Raw genomic sequence first — 23330 nt, 5'->3', positions numbered from 1 at the left:
GGAAGGTTTTGTTTTTTTTTTTTTAATCTCTCCTTGCTATTCTTTGGAACTCTGCATTCAAACGGGTATATCTTTCCTTTTCTCTTTTGCTTTTCGCTTCTTTTCTTTTAACAGCTACCAAGACGGATGGGTCACAGTGGAGAGTTCCAACAAGCTGTGGTCCACTGGAGAAGAGAAGAGTAAACCTCTACAGTATTCTTGCCTTGAGAACCCCGTGAACAGTATGAAAAGGCAAAAAGAAAGGACACTGAAAGATTAACTCTCTGCTACTGGAGATCAGTGGAGAAATAACTCCAGAAAGAATGAAGAGATGGAGCCAAAGCAAAAACAACATCCAATTGTGGATGTGACTGGTGATGAAAGTAAAGTCTGATGCTGTTAGAGCAATATTGTGTGGGAACCTGGAATGTTATGTTCATGAATCAAGGCAAATTAGAAATGGTCAAAGAGGAGATGGCAAGAGTGAACATTGACATTTTAGGAATCAGCAAACTAAGATGGACTGGAATGGGTGAATTTAATTCAGATGACCATTATATCTACTACTGTGGGAAAGAATCCCTTAGAAGAAATGGAGTAGCTATCATAGTCAACAAAAGACCTGAAATGCAGTACTTGGATGCACCTCAAAAATGACAGAATGATCTCTGTTCATTTCCAAGTCAAATCATTCAATATCACAGAATCCAAGTTTTGCCCCGACCAGTAATGCTGAACAAGCTGATGTTGACCAATTCTATGAAGACCTTCTAGAACTAACACCCCCAGAAATGTCCTTTTCATTATAGGGGACTGGAATGAAAAAGTAGGAAGTCAAGAAACATCTGGAGTAACAGGCAAATTTGGTCTTGGAATACGGAATGAAACAGGGCAAAGGCTAATAGAGTTTTGCCAAGAGAACCCACTGGTCATGGCAAACACCTGCTTCCAACAACACAAGAGAAGACTCTACACATAGATATCACCAGATGGTCAATACAGAAATCAGATTGATTATATTCTTTGCAGCCAAAGATGGAGAAGTTTTATATAGTCAGCAAAAACAAGACTGGGAGCTGGCTGTGGCTCAGATCATGAACTCCTTATTGCCAAATTCAGACTTAAATTGAAGAAAGTAGGGAAAACCACTAGACCATTCAGGTATGATCTGAATCAAATCCCTTAGGATTATACAGTGGAAGTGACAAATCAATTCAAGGAATTAGATCTGGTAGACAGAGTGCCTGAAGAACTATGGACAGATGTTCCTGACATTGTACAGGAGGCAGTGATCAAGACCTTCCCCAATAAAAAGAAATTCAAAAAGGCAAAATGGTTGTCTTAGGAGGCCTTACAAGTAGTTGTGAAAAGAAGAAAAACAAAATGTTAAAACCCAAGAGTGAAGCCTCTATTCCAGTCAATTATCCATGTTCCTATATCCATCAGTCATTAAGAATGAGTCCTCATACCTACATATTTTGCTACTCTTGCCAATATTGCTTTCTTGAGTTCTCTTGACTCTAAACATTTTGTAATGTGTATTACAGAATATATTTTATTTTAAGCAGAAAAATGAAGCATTTCAGCTATTAGAAATATAGGCAAAACAATTCAGGTTTACTAGAAACATAAAACAGTATCCAGAAACTTTGGTCCAGACTTATCAAATGTACACAGATTTGAATGATCTTTTCTAAAACTCTTCCTTCAAGTTCTTCTGAAAAGACATCTAGTTTTACACAGAGATAGATAAAATATATCATCAATACATAGACAAATGTATTTTGCTTTTAGGTGACGAGTGTTCCTATGTTTATTCTCTTTCTTAGAGAGCAACCTGCACTAATATATTGTCAGACTCTTGATGTCCGAACCGAATGGCTTTGACTGAGAGACAACTGAGAATAATAAGAATGCTGAAGCAGTAAATGAAATGTGGAATATGAAGAGAATCATTAACTTCTGATTAAAACATAATTGCCAACCAAAATAAACAACTTTTTTGTTTTCACAGCTTTGAAGTGAAATGACAGACACATCAGCAGTTGAGTAAGCAGTCTTTGTGCATAGGTACTAAGCCACTTCAGTCATGTCCGACTTTTTGCAACCCCATGGACTGTATCCACCAGGCTCCTCTGTCTGTGGGATTTTCCAAGCAAGAATACTGGAGTGAGTTGCCCTGTCCTCCTCCAGGGTACTGTCCCAAGCCAGGGATTGAACCTGTATCTCTTATGTCTCCTGCATTGGCAGGTGGGTTCTTTACCACAAGTGCCATCTGGGAACTCAGGTATTTGGCTGGTTCTAATGCAGTTGTACTGTCATGCTGATACAAATTTTTATGATGGTACAGGACTTATGCCTGTAATGTACATGCCATTGTTAAAAACATGGTGTGTCATTGTGGATTGATCTTTCTTTTACCTTTTATATTATATGGAAGATATGATATGATATTTTATATGATATTATATGAGGTGGATGATATGATCTGAGAGATCTACCAAAAACATACACACTCAATATGAAGACTTTGGATGAAAATAAGAAGTAGAAGAGGAAGTAGCATGGACTGAGATATGTATTTTGTTTGCATCATGAGACCCAAGGACACTATGTCCATTTACAACACCACAGTCTTCATGCCTTCTGAGTTCACACTAATAGGGATCCCAGGCCTAGAGTCTGTGCAGTGCTGGATTGGGATTCCATTTTGTGCCATGTATCTCATGGCCATGATTGGAAACTCCTTGCTTCTCATCATCATCAAATTGGAACACAGTCTCCATCAGCCCATGTACATTTTTCTAGATATGCTAGGAGTCACAGATATTGCTCTCAGCACAAGCATTGTGCCCAAGATGCTTGGAATCTTCTGGTGTCATGTAACAGAGATATATTTTGATTGTTGCCTGCTTCAAATGTGGCTCATCCACACATTTCAGGCATAGAGTCAGGCATCTTGCTGGCCATGGCTCTGGACCGCTATGTAGCCATCTGTTATCCACTCAGACATGCTGCCATCTTCTCTCACCGGTTAGTCACTCAAATAGCAGCTATGGTAACACTCAGGGCTGCCATTCTTGTAGCACCATGCCCAGTACTGATAAAGTTTCAATTACAATTTTACCATACAACAGTCATCTCTCATTCCTACTGTGAACATATGGCTGTTGTGAAACTGGCTGCAGAAAATATCAGGGTCAACAAAATCTATGGTTTGTTTGTAGCCTTCACTGTTGCTGGGCTTGACATTGTATTAATAACGTTGTCCTACATACAGATATTCATCACAGTTTTTTGTCTGCCTCAGAAGGAGGCTAGGTTGAAAGCATTCAACACTTGTGTCGCTCACATCTGTGTCTTCCTCCAATTCTACTCCCTTGGTTTCTTCTCCTTCTTAGCACATAGATTTGGTTCTCACATCCCTCCTTATATTCACATCCTCTTTTCTAGCACTTATCTGCTAGTCCCTCCATTTCTCAATCCACTTGTCTATGGTGCAAAGACCAAGCAGATCCGTGTCCATATGGTAAAAATGTTTTGTTCAAGAAACTTACTGTGAGAAAAACTTTTATGTTTACCTTTTTGTGAATAGTAACACTATTTCCAAACATGATAAAACAGCAGAGTCCTTGTTATTGGAAATGTTTTTTCCAATAACAAGTTTTGCTCAAGTTTTCTATTTAATTTTTTTTTTTTCAGTTTGCAAGCATGTTAGCTATTGCCTATTAACCCATGACAGCAGTCAATAGGATTGTGGATCCTAGATGGGTAGTGAGAATAATAAGCATAAAGGAGGAAAATACTGAATGTTTCTCCTTTACATTTCTCTTTAATTTTTTTAGTACCTGCTTGAGTGTACTCTTGTAAACATCTAGCTCTGGAAAGATTCACAAATTGGACATCTCTCAAGGAATTTAGATATGCCCAAGGCTTAATGTTCTGCAGTACCCAGTTCAGTTCAGTTCAGTCACTCAGTTGTGTCCGACTCTTTGCGACCCAATGAATCGCAGCACACCAGGCCTCCCTGTCCATCACCAACTCCCAGAGTTCACTCAGACTCATGTCCATTGAGTCAGTGATTCCATCCAGCCATCTCATCCTCTGTCGTCCCCTTCTCCTCCTGCCCCCAATCCCTCCCAGCATCAGAGTCTTTTCCAATGAGTCAACTCTTCGCATGAGGTGGCCAAAGTACTGATGTTTCAGCTTTAGCATCATTCCTTCCAAAAAAATCCCAGGGCTGATCTCCTTCAGAATGGACTGGTTGGATCTCCTTGCAGTCCAAGGGACTCTCAAGAGTCTTCTCCAACACCACAGTTCAAAAGCATCAATTCTTCGGTGCTCAGCCTTCTTCACAGTCCAACTCTCACATCCATACATGACCACAGGAAAAACCATAGCCTTGACTAGACGGACCTTTGTTGGCAAAGTAATGTCTCTGCTTTTGAATATGCTCTCTAGGTTGGTCATAACTTTCTTTCCAAGGAGTAAGTGTCTTTTAATTTCATGGCTGCAGTCACCATCTGCATCCAAGTATTCAATAAATCTAGTTCTTGATTTTGTTTCTTGGTCATCAGGGTCTTCTTTAAAAAAATGGAGGAAGTATATGCTAACAGTTCTTATCAAAAACAAAACAAACAGAAATTATATCTCTATGTTTGTAATGAGAAAATAAAGTATAAAAATTTCAGTAGATTTGCAGGGTCATCCATAAAGTTATAGACACAAAACTCATAAGCAGTAAAATTATTCATTTTAATTAATTCATCAAGTGTTATCAGATTCCCATGGATGGAGGAGCCTGGTAGGCTGCAGACCATGGGGTTGTGAAGAGTTGGACACGACTGAGTGACTTCTCTTTCACTTTTCCCTTTCATGCATTGGAGAAGGAAATGGAAACCCACTCCAGTGTTCTTGCCTGAAGAATCCCAGGGATGGAGGAGCCTGGTGGGCCGCCATCTATGGGGTCACACAGAGTTGGACACAACTGAAGTGACTTAGCAGCAGCAAGCCATTATAAATACTATGCTATAGAATAGTGGCATAGAGGTAAATTTGACACAGTGATCAATTTTCATGAGTTTGTAGACTTTGTATCCTTTTTAATTCCTAGTGAACAAGAGGGAAACAGAGACATGGTAATGAGAGAGAAGTGGTAATAGCATGCACAAATTAATCTCCAGATTTTGTAGGAAATTAAATATTTAGAGGACAAGAGTGTCAGTCTTTCACTTTTTTGAGAAATGTCCAATCTTCATGGTAATTTTTTGAATCTGACTCCCTTGGGTCCAGGTGTGGAAAATCACAACCGTCTGCTCTCCCAAGAGCAAGGGAATAAGGAAGCTCCAGGACAAATCATGAATGCCATCACTCTCTCAAGTGCTGAGATTTGAGCAGGAAATGGGAAAATGGTGGGCAGTAGAGATGGTAATCAGAAGCAGCAATAGAGACAAATACAATTTATAAATCATGTCAACTATTCATAACTTAGGAATACTTAGTGACTTTTTTCTTCAGCTTTAGGTTTTAATACAACTCTGGGACAACAGGAAAAAAAATCTAAGTTTATATTCTCTTCTCTGTGAAATAGATACTAAAATCAACCTTAAATTTATGGCCTAAAGTTTTTATCCTATCATAGCAAAGGAGGTTTTAGCAATTTGGGGGACTATTCCAGAACAGTTTTTAGTTAACAATAAGGGAACGTGTACATTTGGGTACATAATTTGATAATATCACTTAAAATTTAAAATGGATAGAACCTTTAGTGCCAGGCAACCTGGAAGACTATAAATCAAATGTTGAAAATTGTTACAACTAAATGGGTGAGATTTGGAAAAAAAATATTGTTTTTAAGTTAATATTTCTGTAATCTGTGAAGTTTTTAAAATAAGTTACAAGAATAAAATGTTGCCTACTGAAGGTGAGTATCATGATGGCTAAATACAAAATGAGGTGAGTTTTTCTGGGATAGTAAGAGGAAATTTAAGCAAAAAATGATTTGAAAAAATGGCATGTGATATTGTTTTCAACCCTAAATTGTACAACTTTGAGAATTAAGAAATGATTCTTAGATGTCTTACAATATACTTCTTTAGCATTCATAATTTCCTTTATGCCATCTAAAACAAGTAATTATAAACCTTTTGAATATACAATTCCAAAATAAAATTACCTACCAAAATATACATTCTTATAAACTATTTACTCATGACTTCACAACTGCTGGACTTTATCAGACTTTAAATCTTTAACAGTCTGAGGAATGAAAAGATGAAATCTCATTGTTGATTAAATTTTTATTCTCCTATTAATAAGTTTGGGCATGTTTTGCTGTTTACTGAATGGGCAGTATAATGGGGGGCAGTAAAGAGTGGGGGTTGTACCATGCACCAATGTGCACCTTATCTTTGACAAAGGAGGCAAGAATATACAATGGAGAAAAGACAAAATTCTTTAACAAATGGTGTTGGGAAAACTGGTCAACCACTTGTAAAAGAATAAAACAAGAACACTTTCTAACACCTACACAAAAAAAACTCAAAACGGATTAAAGATCTAAATGTAAGACCAGAAACTATAAAACTCCTAAAGGAAAACATAGGCAAAACACTCTCTGACATAAATTACAGCAGGATCCTCTATGACCCACCTCCTGAGTAATGGAAATAAAAGCAAAAATAAACAAATGGGACCCAATTAAACGTAAAAGCTTTTGCACAATGAAGAAAACTGTAAGCAAGGTGAAAAGACAGAATGAGAGAAAGTAATAACAAATGAAGCAACTTACAAAGAATTAATCTCAAAAATATACAAGCAGCTCATGCAGCTCAATACCAGAAAAATAAACAATGCAATTTTAAAAATGGGCCAAAGAACTAAACAGCATTTCTCCAAAAAAGATGGATGGCTAACAAACACATGAAAAGATGCTCAACATCACTCATTATCAGAGAAATGCAAATCAAAGACACAAGGCGATACCATCTCACACCGGTCAGAATGTCTGCCGTCAAAAAATCTACAAACAATAAATTCTGGAGAGGGTGTAGAGAAAAGGGAACCCTCTTACAATGTTGATGGGAATGCAGACTAGTACAGCCACTATGGAGAACACTGTGGAAATTCCTTAAAAAACTGGAACTAGAACTGCCATCAGTTCAGTTCAGTTCAGTTCAATCGCTCAGTCGTGTCTGACTCTTTGCGACCCCAAAGCAGAGACATTACTTTGTGAACAAAGGTCCATCTAGTCAAGGCTATGGTTTTTCCAGTGGTCATGTATGGATGTGAGAGTTGGACTGTGAAGAAGGCTGAGCGCTGAAGAATTGATGCTTTTGAACTGTGGTGCTGGAGAAGACTCTTGAGAGTCCCTTGGACTGAAAGGAAATCCAACCAGTCCATTCTGAAGGATATCAGTCCTGGGATTTCTTTGGAAGGAATGATGCTAAAGCTGAAACTCCAGTACTTTGGCCACCTCATGCCAAGAGTTGACTCATTGGAAAAGACTCTGACGCTGGGAGGGATTGGGGGCAGGAGGAGAAGGGGACGACAGAGGATGGGATGGCTGGATGGAATCACTGACTCAATGGACATGAGTCTGAGTGAACTCTGGGAGTTGGTGATGGACAGGGAGGCCTGGCGTGCTGTGATTCATGGGGTCGCAAAGAGTCGGACACGACTGAGCGACTGAATTGAACTGACAGATGGTGATTGAAACCATGAAATGAAAAGACGCTTACTCCTTGAAAGGAAAGTTAAGACCAACCTAGACAGCATATTAAAAAGCAGAGACATTACTTTGCCAACAAAGGTCCATCTAGTCAAGGCTATGGCTTTTCCAGTGGTCATGTATGAATGTGCGAGTTAGACTATAAAGAAAGCTGAGCACCGAACTGATGCTTTTGAACTGTGGTGCTGGAGAAGACTCTTGAGAGTCCCTTGGACTGCAAGGAGATCCAACCAGTCCATTCTAAAGGAGATCAGTCCTGGGTGTTCATTGGAAGGACTGATGCTGAAGCTGAAACTTCAATAGTTTGGCCACCTGATGCAAAGAGCTGACTCATTTGAAAAGATCCTGATGCTGGGAAAGATTGAGGGCAGAAGGAGAAGGGGACGACAGAGAATGAGATGGTTGGATGGTATCACCTACTCGATGGACATTGGTTTGGGTGGATTCCAGGAGTTGGTGATGGACAGGGAGGTCTGGCGTGCTGCAGTTCATGGGGTTGCAAAGACTCAGACACGACTGAGCAGCTGAACTGAACTGAGGCCTCCCTGTCCATCACCCACTCCCAGAGTTCACTCAAATTCACGTCCAAAATCTGCAGTGATTTTGGAGCCCAAAAATATAAAGTCTGACACTGTTTCCATTGTTTCCCCATCTATTTCCCATAAGTGATGGGACCAGCTGCCATGATCTTCGTTTTCTGAATGCTGAGATTTAAGCCAAATTTTTCACTCTCCACTTTCACTTTCATCAAGAGGCTTTTTAGTTCCTCTTCACTTTCTGCCATAAGGGTAGTGTCATCTGCATATCTGAGGTTATTGATATTTCTCCTGGAAATCTTGGTTCCAGCTTGTGTTTCTTCCAGCCCAGGGTTTCTCATGATGTACTCTGCATATATGTTAAATAAGCAGGGTGACAGTATACAGCCTTGACGTACTCCTTTTCCTATTTGGAACCCATCTGATGTTCCATGTCCGGTTCTAACTGTTGCTTCCTGACCTGCATACAGATTTCTCAAGAGGGAGGTCAGGTGGTCTGATATTCCCATCTCTTTCAGAATTTTCCACAGTTTATTGTGATCCACACAGTCAAAGGCTTTGGCATGGTCAATAAAGCAGAAATAGATGTTTTTCTGGAACTTTGTTGCTTTTTCCATGATTCAGCAGATGTTGGCAATTTGATCTCTGGTTCCTCTGCCTTTTCTAAAACCAGCTTGAACATCAGGAAGTTCACGGTTCATGTATTGCTGAAGCCTGGCTTGGAGATTTTTGAGCATTATTTTACTAGAATATGAGATGAGTGCAATTGTGTGGTAGTTTGAGCATTCTTTGGCATTGCCTTTCTTTGGGATTGGAATGAAAACTGACATTTTCCAGTCTTGTAATCATTGATGAAAGGCATGCAAATGTAGTTTCTCCATTACATATTATCATTGGCATATGAACATCTTAATAAGGAACAAAAAGACCCTTAACTTTCTATGAAAAAAAGCAAAGATACTTTGGGAAACAAATACAGTAAGAATCTTAGCTTCTATAATATCTGTCCAGGTTTCTTAGACCTCTCTCCTTATTAGGTCATAGTGTTATTGGTTGTTCAATTAGTAAAATAATTTAACAAACTTTAGAATAGTATTATCTAGATTAATTCTAGAACTTGCCTCCACATTCATAACATTTTTAAAAGGGCCCAAATATCAATGCTTTATTACTCAAGTTACTCTTTATACAAATAAAGACATTAAACGAATAGTTAAGAACACAAAAGATGAGCATAGTATTATATGCCCTAATCCTAGATTTGTTGAAACAGAAGTTTTTATGTGATGAGAATCACCAAGAAATAAGCTTCAAGGAGAAGGTATTTATGTGAATTTCTGTATATATTTGACCAGAAGATATGCAAGGGACATATTTTGATGGAATAAATAAATTGTAGAAAATATTTTACAATAGTTTTATAATTTAGAGGAAGCTTACTATATTAAGGTGGTGGATCTTCAAGTTGTAAGGATGGAAGAATCCATGTAAGTATTACAGCATGCTTGGGTTTACAAAGGATCTCTACAGTTGTCTGTTTCAGCCAAACCTGGCCCTGGTGATGAGGAAAATCATCATTTCTGACTTTTCAATATAAAAGCATTCAGTCTTTGAGAGCCTTATGCTTTATTTTCCTCAATTTCTTCTAACTTCATTTGGACTTAAGTTCAATGCCCTGTGAACTTTCTAAAACAATCATTTATTTGTTTATTAATGTATTCATCATCAAGTAAGATGATACTTCAAGCCACTAACTGATTTTGCAGATCACATATGCCCAAGACATGAGACATTAAATCCATAGGAGAAACTAGTTTGATCAAATGTCAAGCCTGATCTTTGGAACAGAACATGTTTGCTACCTTATCTCAGATGTGCTTGGTCTTCACCCCATAGACAAATGGATTGAGGAAACGTGGTACCAATAGGTAAAGTTTGGACAAGGTGATATATACATATGATGGGATATAAGATCCAAACCTGTGAGTAAAAAAGGAGAAGAAATCAAGGAGATAGAACTGGAAGAAGACACATATGTGGGGAATACATGTACTGAATGCCTTAAGCCATGCCTCTTTCTGGGGCAGATGGAAGACAGTGATAAATATCTGTGTATAGGAGAGGGTGATCAAAATGAAGTCAAGGCCACAGACAATAAAAACCCCAAGGATACCATAGAATTTATTGATGTAAACATCTTCAGTGGCAAGCTACAGCAGGGCCATATGTTTATAGTAAGTGTGGGATATTAACTCGGTTCTGTAAAGTTTCAAATGACACTTTATGAGCAGTAGGCATGGGATAACAAGAATGGCTGGCTGCAATGTCACTCCAACTTCATTGTTAGCGACTAGCTGTTGAGTGAATATGGTACCATGCCTCAGAGAATAACAGATTGCTATATAGCGGTCCAGAGCCATGGCCAGCAGGACTCCCAATTCAATACCCTGATGTGTGGATGAGCCACATCTGAAAGAGGCAAGCATAAAAATAGATCTCTGACAAGTGAAACCAAAAAATTCCAAGCATCTTGGGGAAAATGCTGGTGCTAAATGCAATGTCCATGGCTCCCAACATGGCCAGGAAGATGTACATGGGCTCATGGAGACTGGGTTCAGATTTGATGATGATCAAAAGTCGAGAATTTCCCATCAAAGCAATGATGAACATTGCACAGAATGGAATCCCAATCCAACACTGTACAGTTTCTAGGCCAAGGATCCCAATAAAGGTCAGCACAGAGGGCATAAACACAGTGTCATTCATAATAGACATGGCAGTTTAGGGGTCATCTTAGCGAGGGGGCAACATTGGTCAAACTCTGCATCTCCCTACTCTCATATACCTATGCTACTTTCAGCCAGTCACTCAACTACTGAATGACAGAAATAAGAGAACAGCTTCATTAGTTTATCATTTTTTTTCCAATAATGAGAAAATGACAATATTGAGACCTATGGAAAGTTCTACCAGTATTCACTTTAGCACAATTATCCCCCCATAGTCAGTGACTACCACAACATAAAAACTGAGTATTTGGACTCCATGCCTATGATGGGGCCCATGTGATCGGGCTTTTTTATCATGCTCCTCTTCCTATCACACTCCATCTTCTCTTTTGTTTTTTAATGTTTCATTAAAATCAGAAGAAAAGAAAAGAAAAAAAATGGAACAATACATTATACAGAAAGACATCAAAGTCCTTGGGCCCCCTTTTCTTTCCTCTCAGCTTTCTCCCGACTCTTGGCTGTCCTTTCACTGTAGCAGGTCTTGTTTCTACAGAACAATCCAGTACTACAAATAACAAGATGTCTCCTTACCATGAAATTCCTTCTCAGCAAAGAATTTTCAAGTATGAACTTGTTTCAGTGCCCAGACATCAGATAGACAATGGCAACTGCATATTTTTTTATAACCTTGAAAATTCTGACATAGGATGCAAGTCTTATGTCTCCACTTCTCAGGCTTTTTAGTGCCTACAGTCCTCGATCTGTCTCTCTACCACACATTCTGCAGTTTGAAAATATTAGTTAATAAAATTAATAGGGTTATAAAGTTCATGATGGAGGAGAAGAGAGTCCTTGGATGTTTCACCAGGAGAGCAATGAGAAGATGCTGATGAGGTTTGGGATAAGCTTGAATGAATAATGCTTCTTCTATGAAGGCTGAAACACAAAAAATAAAGAGTGGTCCTCTTGGAGAATTGTTCAAGATGTTCTCTGGAGAATAACTAAAAAACACACGGGCACATTCAGGTGGAAGTGTCTTGGGAGTCAGCAGGAACAGAAAAAGAAATTCCTGAAATGATATCTCATTGCAATACAAAGGCTGTTGCTGGGAACACTTGACACTTTCCAGTAACTGAACACTGGTAATGAACTATAAAGTTCAGCTGTCAGGATAACAAGAACATGGGTTAATTAATATATATATTTTTTGAAGTTAAAGCAGAAAAGTTGCATAGTAATTAGTTATTGAAGTCTAAATCAAGCTGGTTGATAGATTTTAAAAGTGTGGTTGTTCTGAACTTTCCAAAATATTTCTCCATAAGTCAAGTCATCTACTCCAAATAGTTTTCTGAGTGCTTCCCTAGCCCCAGACAACCCTTATTTCTATTCATAATATTTAAATTTGGAATGTATTGTAGATTGTTCTATCAAATCACCCTTTCATGCAGAATCCAGTATAGCTTCCTGACAGCTGACCATGTATATGTTGATACTTTCCACAACTATGTGTGTAATTACTGTACAACTCTTACAAGAAGTTGAGCTTATATTGAGCTAATGTCTACCCTGTAACCACTGTCGTCCTTTTTGAACTGTGTATCTTCAAATACAACAGCTGAAGATACATAGTTTTCAAATCATTTAAAATCCTCTCTCATACAACTAAAACATCTGCAGGTCTACTCAGCATCTCCGATAGCCTGATGCTCACTGCCCTTAACTCCTTGATTTTCCAACTCAGACTCTCAAATTTATTATTACTGTTTTTGAATTGTAGTTCCTAGAACTTCAAAGTCAGATTATACCAAAATGTATTAACACTTATTTTTATGACTTGGGCTTTTATTTTTTCTGCAATTTCCATTCATTGTTTTGTACTTGTGTTTGTACTTCAAGATATAATGACATCTCCACTTAACCTAGACACATTCCTAACTATCTACTTAGTTTCCATAAGCAGGAGTGAGAAGTGGTCAGTTGTTCTTTGCTGGTCCTAGCTATGAAAAGAAGTTATTCTTTGCAAGAGAAGGTTGTTCTTTGCTGGTCTTAGTTATGAAAAACTTGCTTGGAACATCATTTTCCCTGCTGACCAAATTCATTAAACTTTTTCAATTTCAGAGAGTTATTATTATTATTTTACTCCATGAGACAAAGAAGGAGAGGCTAGAAGGAAATTAACATTTATTGGGATACTCTTCTCACTCAATTTCCAGGAGACTGGATGTATCTAGTCCAGCAAGAGATGACAATGTTGTCTTCATCAAAGAGAGCAATTGTGCGTCCCGGAGCACTAGAAGTTGGTATTCCTCTTATTCTCACATGAGCACTCACACATGTGGCTCAGATGGTAAAGCGTCTGTTTACAATGTGGGAGACCCGGGTTTGAGCCCTGTGTTGGGAAGATCCCCTGGAGAAGGAAATGGCAATCCACTCCAGTACTATTGCCTGGAAAATCCCACGGACAGAGGAGCCTGGTAGGCTACCATCCATGGGGTCATGAAGAGTTGGACATGACTGAGCAACTTCACTTTCACTTATTCTCACATAGGTGACACAGAAAAGAAACACCAAGTTGGAAAGTTTCATAGAGTAGGACTCCACTCAATGACTGAGCAAATTGGCCTACTTTATCTCATGCTTTTTAAGGAAATGCAATTGGAAATAAAGCAAACAACTGCCTCTTCTTATTCACTCTACTTATTTACTCTTGAACATTCAGTGTCATTCCAAAGACTTCCAGATGCATATCAGTGATCTAGGCAGGAATGTGTTTGCAAATGGTAGGGCAGATGGGGCTTTGTTGCTTAGCAAGTTCTATAAGGAGCTTCCTAGGTGGCACTAGTGGTAAAGAACCCACCTGACAATACAGAAGAGAGACATAAGAAATATGGGTTTGAACCCTGGGTCAGGAAGATCCCCTGGAGAAGGGCATGGCAACCTACTCCAGCATTCTTGCCTGGAGAATCCTATGGACAGAGGAGACCTCCAGGCTAGAGTCCATAGGGTCACAAAGAGTCAGACATGACTGAAGCCTCTTAGCAAACATGCAAGCTCTGAAAGAAGTAAGACTTTCAAAGATAAAGGGAAAAAGAAGTCAGCAATGCACGGATTGTGTACTTCCTGTCTCAAGAGATAGGAGGTTAAAGAGATAGATCTTATCAGAAATGGAGATCTAGACTTTTCCTACAATGTCTTGATCACAGGAACTTCTATATGCTTAACTATATTTTGTTGCTCAGTTGTTCAGTTGTGTCTCTTTGTAACCCCATGAACTGCAGCACACCAGGCTTCCCTATCCTTCACCATCCCCCAGGGTTTGCTCAAGCTCATGTCCATTGATTTGGTGATGCCATCTAACCGTCTTGTCCTCTGTTGTCCCTTTCTCCTCCTGCCCTCAATCTTTCCCAGGATCAGGTTTTTTTTTTTTTTTTTTTTTTTTTTAATGAGTCAGCTCTTTTCATCAGGTAGCTAGAGTATTGGAGCTTCAGCTTCAGCATCAGTCCTTCTGATGAATATTCAAGACTGATTTCCTTTAGGATTGACTGGTTTGATCTCCTTGTAGTCCAAGAGACACTCAAGAGTCTTCTCCAACACCAGAGTTCAAAAGCATGGATTCTTATGTGGCACTCAGGCTTTCTTATGGTCAACTCTCACATCCATACATGACTACTGCAAAAAATAGCTTTGACTGTACAGACTTTGTCAGTAAGTAATGTCTCTGCTTTTTAATAGCTGTCTAGGTTTGCCATAGCTGTTCTTCCAAGGAGCAAGTGTCTTTTAATTTCATGGCTGCAGTCACCATCTGCAGTGATCTGGAGCCCAAGAAAATAAAGTCTGTCACTGTTTTCATTGTTTCCCTTTTTATTTGCCATGAAGTGAGGGGACTGGATGCCATGATCTTCAATTTTTGAATGTCAGCTCCCACTCTGGTTTTTGTTGACTGTATAGTGGCAATACACTTCTCCATCTTTAGCTACAAAGAATATGATTAATCTGATTTTGATATTGACCATCTGGTAATGTCCATGTGTAGAGTTGTCTCTTGTGTTGTTGGAAGAAGTTGCTATAACAGTGTTTGCTATAACCAGTGCATTCTCCAGGCAAAACTTTGTTAGATTCTGCCCTACTTTATTTTGTACTCCAAAGCCAAACTTGACTCTTCCTCCAGGTATCTCCTGATTTCCTACTTTTGCACTCCAGTCCCCTATGATGAAAAAAAAGAAAAAATCTTTTTTTGGTGTTAATTCCAGAAAGTCTAATATTATGGAGTAATTTAACACTGAATACAATAGTACTTATATCCTATTTGAAAACAACTTCCTTGTCAAACTCCTATGAGCAAAGCACAGGAGAACAAGGAAACTGAAAAGTTGGGATTTAGAGCAGGAACTGTTTTATTTCAAGGATAAAGCAAGGAATGTGAGCAACTCATGCTCAAACTGGAATTCCACCACCTCTACTAGCTTTGTTCATAGTGATACTTCCTAAGGCCCACTTGACTTCACATTCCAGGATGTCTGGCTCTAGATGAGTGGTCACACCATCATGATTAACTGGGTCATGAAGATCTTTTCTGTATAGTTCTTCTGTGTATTCTTGTCACCTCTTCTTAATATCTTCTGCCTCTGTTAGGTCCATATCATTTCTGTCCTTTATTGTGCCCATCTCTGCATGAAATGTTCCCTTGGTATCTCTAATTTTCTTGAAGAGCACTCTGGTCTTTCCCATTCTATTGTTTTCCTCTATTTCTTTGCATTGATCACTGAGAAAGGCATTTTTATCTCTCCTTGCTATTCTTTGGAACTCTGCATTCAAATGGGTATATCTTTCCTTTTCTCCTTTGCTTTTTCCTGCTCTTCTTTTCACAGCTATTTGTAAGGCCTCCCCAGACAGCCATTTTGCTTTTTTGCATTTCTTTTTTTTTTTTTGAAAACTCAACAGTGGTCACAGGACTAGAAAAAGTCAGTTTTCATTCCAATCCCAAAGAAAAGCAATGACAAAGAAGGCTCAAGCTACCACACAATTGCACTCATCTCACACACTAATAAAGTAATGCTCAAAACTCTCCAAGCCAGGCTTCAACAGTACATGAAGCATGCACTTCCAGATGTTCAAGCTGGTTTTAGAAAAGACAGAGGAACCAGAGATCAAATTGCCAACATCCGCTGGATCATCGAAAAAGCAAGAGAGTTCCAGAAAAACATCTATTTCTACTTTATTTACTATGCCAAAGCTTTTGACTGTGTGGATCACAATAAACTGTGGAAACTTCTGAAAGAGATGGGAATACCAGACCACCTGACCTGACTCTTGAGAAATCTGTATGCAGGTCAAGAAGCAACAGTTAGAACTGGACATGAAACAACAGACTGGGTCCAAATAGGAGAAAGAGTACATCAAGGCTGTATATTGTCACCCTGCTAATTTAACTTATAGGCAGAGTACATCATGAGAAATGCTGGGCTGGAAGAAGCACAAGCTGAAATCAAGATTGCCAGGAGAAATATCAATAACCTCAGATATGCAGATGACACCACCTTTATGGCAGAAAGTGAAGAAGAACTAAAGAGCCTCTTGATGAAGGTGAAAGAGGAGAGTGAAAAAGTTGGCTTAAAGTTCAACATTCAGAAAACGAAGATCGTGGCATCTGGTCCCATCACTTTCTGGCAAATAGACGGGGAAACAGTGGAAACACTGGCTGACTTTATTTTGGGGGGGCTCCAAAATCACTGAAGATGTTGACTGCAGCCATGGAATTAAAAGATGCTTACTCCTTGGAAGGAAAGTTATGACCAACCTAGACAGCATATTAAAAAGCAGAGACATTATTTTGTCAACAAAGTTTCCTCTAGTCAAGGCTATGGTTTTTCCAGTAGTCATGTATGGATGTGAGAGTTGGACTCTAAAGAAAGCTGAATGCAAAAGAATTGATGCTTTTGAACTGTGGTGTTGAAGAAGACTCTTGAGAGTCCCTTGGACTTCAAGGAGATCCTACCAGTCCCTCCTAAAGGAAATCAGTCCTGGGTGTTCATTGGAGGAACTGATGTTGAAACTGAAACTCTAATATTTTGGCCACCTGATGCGAAGAAATGACTCATTTGAAAAGACCCTGATGTTGGGAAATTTGAAGGCATGAGGAGAAGGGGACGACAGAGGATGAGGTGGTTAGATGGCATCACCGACTCAATGGACATGAGTTTGGATAGAGTCCGGGAGTTGATGATGGACAGGGAGGCCTGGTGTGCTGCAGTTCATGGGGTCTCAAAGAGTTGGACATGACTGAATGACTGAACTGAACTGAACTGAACATGCTCAAAAAGTCCAAACTCCCTCTGGCCTTGAGGAAGAGTATTTAAAGGCAAATTTGTGGGGAAGGCTACAGAGTGTGTGACTTTCTTCTGATTGTTTGGTGGTGTGGTAACAGGATATTGTTCTAGGAATTTCAGTTAGCAGCCTTCTGCTTCTGGCCAGTCTGGGGTCCATGTCCATGTCAATCAAAAGTTACCATCCTCCACTTGAGTAGAGGCCTTAGTTCCCACAGTAGAACTCAAACTATGTATCAGATTGTTATATGTATCCCTTGAAGAGTTACCAGCAAGAGGGCTCTACATTATCTCCACACTTTTTCTTGACTGCTTTATTTTTGCATTCTTTCACTTCCTTTGTTAGTAGCTATTTGAATCAGCCCTTTGGAATTCAGAAAGGTCTAAGAGACTGAAGTCTTCCCCTGTAAATAAGGAATAGGAGACTTGAGAGTGCTTTTGTTCCCAGGGCAGCCCCCACAAGGTCCTGCTCCATTTCAACTTGTTTGCCAAGTACTGGACCAGGAAAACATTCATATATCTTTTTTCCCCTCAAAAGTGTTATGATTAATAAAGGATACACTAAAGAAATTAAGCATAATAACTGAAAACCTATGTAACTCAGCAGATGTCTACTGAGAGATGTATCAATACATTTGAATTACATTTTTATACCACCTCCACTGCATTTCCTACCCTCTTTTCACAGTTCCTAGGTATTCTATACCTGATGATTATTTCCAATATGCTTTCCTGCATTTTTAACAGCACACTCTCTCTCATTCTGATTTCAACAATAGTTTTAACACAATGAGGTGCATCTAATCTGGTGATATTACCATATTTCAACTGTCTATTATCTCTTTCACTATTCATATTTCATCTTACTATGGTTATCTGTTATGTTTTTAATTCCTTTACTCTTCTCTGGCTTTATTAGAGCTCATCCAATATATGACAGAGTCAAAATATCCCTCATGTTCATTCCTTATCCCCTGCAAATGAACATGACTGAATAAAAATATATACATGCTGTAAAGAACCCAAATATCCATAAGTGAAAGGATAAATGAATTGTGGTATATCCATAAAACAAAATAATATTTAACATCAAAAAAAAAGAACTATTGATGAATGCCTTGGAAAATAATTGAGGTAAGTGAGAGGGAGAAAAAAAAAAAAAAAAGACCAAAAATGAAATTACATATGGTATTACCACATTTGAAACCATGTATCTCTGATTGGGAGTTGAACTCAGCCAAAACCCAGATTGAGACTTGAATTCATTGTCTTTAAACTGAGATCACACTTGATCTTGGGACTTAATGAAGCTCAGATTCTTGATGTCTCATCAATGAATTCAGTGAGAGACAAACTGACAGGTAAGAAGTGGAATTATTTAGAGAGAAATACACTTGACAGACAGAGTGCGCACCATCTCAGAAGGTGAGAGCAGCCTCAAAATATGTTGTGGCTAATTTTTATGGGATGGATAATTTCATAGGCTAATGAGTGGGAGGATTATTCCAACCATTTTGGGGAAGGGGTGGAGATTTCCAGGAACTGAGCCACTACCCACGTTTTAGTCTTTGATGGCCTTGAAATTGTCATGGTGCCTGTGGGTGTGTCATTTAGCTTACTGATGTGTTACAATGAGCATATAGTGAGGCTCAAGTTTTAGTGGAAGTCAAGCCATTCACCATCTTGGACCCATTTGATTCTATCAGTTTATTTCATGTCCTCAGACTATGTAATTCTTTCAAAAGTTGTGCCTGCTCCCTTCCCTCTTGTCTCACATTTACATAAAATTTTAGAAACTCAAATTGACATTTAGTGATTTCAAATAGATATGTGGTTGCCTGAAGATGGGTATCTACCCAAGTACAGCATTATAAATGCACATGAGGAAATTTGGGAGAGTCACGGGTTGATAATGGTAATGGTTTTATGAGCTTGTGCATATGCCAAGATTCATTGGATAGTGCATTTTAAATATGTACAGTTAATTACATACCATTTTTAATAATGAAGCTTAAAAATATGTAATACTCTCTATTTCACCTACAACTGAAAAGCAATTTTAAATGAATTTTAGTCTAAATAAGAAAGAATGTCATTATATAAGATGACTATGTTGATAAACACATGAGAGGAAAAGATTTCCTAGATCAATGTGGAAATGTTTGAAACTATTGACTGAAACCACCTACTTTGGCCAGGCACAATGATAATCAGTTGCATGAATTATCTCACAAAGAGAGTTGCTGATAAAGGAAATGGTGCTAGCTGAAAAAAAAAAAAAAAAAAAAAAAAACAACTAGGAAATCTAGAGAGGGGCCAAAAGGAGGAGAAAGGAGATGATATGTACTGCCAATTACCCATAATGCTAGAATCCATCTAGGCTATGAGGTGTGTGAGCCACCATGATGATCCTTGAGTTAGAGCAAACACGGGCCAAGAAAGATGGTTGGCCAGGGCCAACCCAGAAACTAGGCCGATTACCATGAAACCTGAAACTTTGAGCCACATAATACAGCAGTTCTCTTGGGTCCCCTTACACTTTCTGCCCCAGCTCTTCTGCCCCAGTGCCCCTTTCCCTCTCTAATACCGTTTCTTCTTTGTCAACACATGTGCCTCTGTTCAGATAATTCATTTCTGAGTATTAAACAAGAGCTTAATCTTGGGCCCTGGGAGCCCCTCCCCTCCTTGAATTTCTGCAACAGAAGCAACTAGCACTTATTTAAATATTTGATAATTTTGATTAATTAGGATATCTATTCTTTAAAAATATTTCAAGTATTCTACAAAGGGCAGAAAACATTTTTAATGTGTATAATCTAGAAAAAGATTACATCAAAATATATAAAGACCTCATAATATTAATGAAAATAATAGAAAAAATCCAAATGTATCATATCATAAATATGTAAAAATTTGATTTAATCTGATTATTTATTTGAAAATGGTAACTAAAATCACAACGAACTACTATTATAAATGTACCATATGGCTAAAATGATGATAAGCATATCAAATATTAGTAAAGATGTCCAGTAATAAAGGTTCTTATATCCTGCCAGTGAATATAATTGAACCAACATTTTAGAAATGCATTACACCACTTACTAACATTGGCAGTACACTATGAATTAGCAACAAGACTTTTAGATGCAGAAATCATCACTCTAAGTGCACCAAGATACATATACAACAATGTTTAAAGTTGTGTTCTTCAAAATCAAATCTTCTCAATGCCCATAAACAGAGGATGGGTAAAAAAGCTGTAGTATATTCATACAATAGTACCTTATGCAGCAAAGAACATGAACATGATAGATGTACAAAAAATATTCTAGTCAAAAATTCACAAGAAGAAAAACAGAAAAAAATCAATACTATGTACTTCCAGTTATATTAAATTGAAAAATCAGCAAAACTAGACTATAAGGTTTAAGAATGCATGCTTAGGTTGTAAATATATATACAAAAAATGTATAATTACTTTAGCTTTTAATATAGAGATTATCTTTAGGAAGAATGAGAGACTGTAATGGTGAAGGAACACAACACAAGACTTGTAAGGAATGAGAAATTGTTTCTTCATCTAGAAGTTATTTTCATGAACTTTACAAAATTGGTTATTTTCACTTTTCTGTATAAGAATTATATTTCAAAAATCAAAGAAAATATATCTGCACTAGTGGTTATATTACTTGCTTCTAATCACCTGAATCAATGTTTAAATTCTAACTATTTATTCTTATGAAAGGTAAGGTAATTACTTTGCTTGTATTTTCTCCGGAACTGTCAACTCTTACTAAGTGACCTATTTCTAATCTTCTATTTAAGAGATTAAAAATAGTTGCTCAATTATTACACCTTGTTATTGGTCTCTTTAGCTAATTATAGGCTTAAAAAACTTGACTGTCAACCCACAGTCATATTATACCCTACATAACTCATTTGAAAATTACTTTTTATGTATGATGATGTACTTTTATGGTTTATGTTGTTTGTCTTTTCTCATACTCCAGAAGATAAATAAAGCCAGGCATTCTGATCCATATGGAATGTGTTTGGTTTTGTTGGTTGATACAGCTAGCTTGATTTTTCTTATTGAGCTTTTCAAATGTATATGCTTTTTCTAGTATACTTTATGCACTTCGGCAATTTTTTGCACTTTATATTTTGGAATATGGTTCTCCCAATTCCTGCATAATTAATTGGTTATTGTCATCACATTCCATTTGCCTTGGTTTCTTATTCAGGGGTATCACAACTTTTTATCTTCATTTTGTGCACATTACATGCTATAACCTCTTGGAAAGAATTCATATATTTGCTATTTTACTTCTTTTGAGAGGTGGCTGTCTTCACCAGTTATTCATTATGCACTATGGTTGCCACAGCTTTTTGAAACATTTAATGCTGTAACAGATTTAAAATTAAGTTTTTGTTATCTCATTAAAGAAATTTTTGTACATCGGAGATTCACTAACATATTGCTTTATTACTTTCCTTGGTGTATTTTTCCTTCCTTCATATACCTCAGGTTTATAAAAATTTTATTAAAAACTCAGTGCAGAACTTCCCTGGCCATCCAGTGGTTAAGACTCTACCTTTTTAATACAGGGGGCATGGGTTCAATCCTTGGTCCAGAGCAAACATTCCAAAGATTCCACATACTGCTCAGTATCTAACCTATCTGAGGTCAGTTGTAAAAGTACGTTATGACACAAGTTCATTCTGCTTTATTCACATAATTGTTTATTCAAAAATAATTATCTGCTTCTGCCTCTTAAATGACATGATTCCTTTTTCTTTCTTTTTCTGGTAGTGAAATGTTGGGTTATTTCTTTCTTTGACCATGAGTTAGTTTACAACTACATATTCAGATATCTCTGTTTACTACGTTTTTTTTCAAAGTTTTCTTATTACCCTAAAGTCTCTATATTTGTTGGCTTTGAATACCATTGATCAACAGCAAGAAAATGTCTTAATTGTTCATTATTCAAGGTCATTTTTCTGAAGTTTGAAGACGCCTCAAGCATTACCTTGCTGCTACTGCTGTTAAATCGCTTCAGTCGTGTCCGACTCTGTGTGACCCCATAGAAGGCAGCCCACCAGGCTCCCCCATCCCTGGGGTTCTCCAGGCAAGAACACTGGAGTGGGTTGCCATTTCCTTCTCCAATTCATGAAAGTGAAAAGTGAAAGTGAAGTCGCTCACTCGTGTCCGACTCTTCGCGACCCCATGGATTGCAGCTTACCAGGCTCCTCCGTCCATGGGGTTTTCCAGGCAAGAGTACTGGAGTGGGATGCCATCGCCTTCTCCCAAGCATTACCTTACTGTGGATAAAAGCACCAATTAGACACAGTTCCTCTACTCAAGATACTTGCAGTATGAAATTTCTAAATGCAGTGAAAATGTATTTGCATATGTGTTCAATGCTAGAACTAAAGGTCCAATTTCAAGCAAATCTCAAATTGGGTAAAATCGTTAAAATATTTCTCTCTGAAAAGATGTTTTCTATTTAGATACTGATTGGATTTTTTGGATAAAAAAGGTATATTTTTTAACATGCTTAACATCTTTATTAATATTTTTTTTTTTTTTTTTTTTTTTTTTTTTTTTTTATTTTTTTATTTTTTTTTATTTTTAAACTTTACATAACTGTATTAGATTTGCCAAATATCAAAATGAATCTTTTAATGCATGCTTTCCGGTGAAAACTCCTCAGTGTTTATAGACTTTGGACAGCATCATACAGATATTATATTTCTGATATTGATGTTACTAATTTTACATAGTTTATATATTCATCAGTTATTCAGAGAAATTGAAAAAAATAGATAAGTGTTTTCAAAAAATCAAAATATAGATTCATAAACAAATATTAGAAAGTGAAACATAGCTAGAATTATAGTTTTGAATTGGTTTAGCAGCCTGAAAATATTGATATAGTTCATGGTGCTTCAAAATTACTGGAAATGAAGTGCTCTTTTCTTCAATTTTGCTGTCAATATGTGCTACTAGAAGGGACATTCTAGGTTTAAA

General features: G+C 37.7%; 2 pseudogenes; one reads left to right on the top strand and one right to left on the bottom strand.

Moving 5' to 3' along the window:
- Positions 1–2591: 2591 nt before the first annotated feature.
- On the top strand, positions 2592–3731 carry LOC129627817 (olfactory receptor 52A1-like; annotated as a pseudogene).
- Positions 3732–10070: 6339 nt separating this feature from the next.
- Positions 10071–11019, bottom strand: LOC129628218 (olfactory receptor 52A1-like; annotated as a pseudogene).
- Between the last annotated feature and the right edge of the window lie 12311 nt (positions 11020–23330).

Source organism: Bubalus kerabau, chromosome 15, assembly GCF_029407905.1.
Source record: "Bubalus kerabau isolate K-KA32 ecotype Philippines breed swamp buffalo chromosome 15, PCC_UOA_SB_1v2, whole genome shotgun sequence".
NCBI lineage: Eukaryota > Metazoa > Chordata > Mammalia > Artiodactyla > Bovidae > Bubalus > Bubalus kerabau.
The sequence above is the reverse complement of the archived record's forward strand: the minus strand, read 5'-3'. Positions and strand labels throughout refer to the sequence as shown.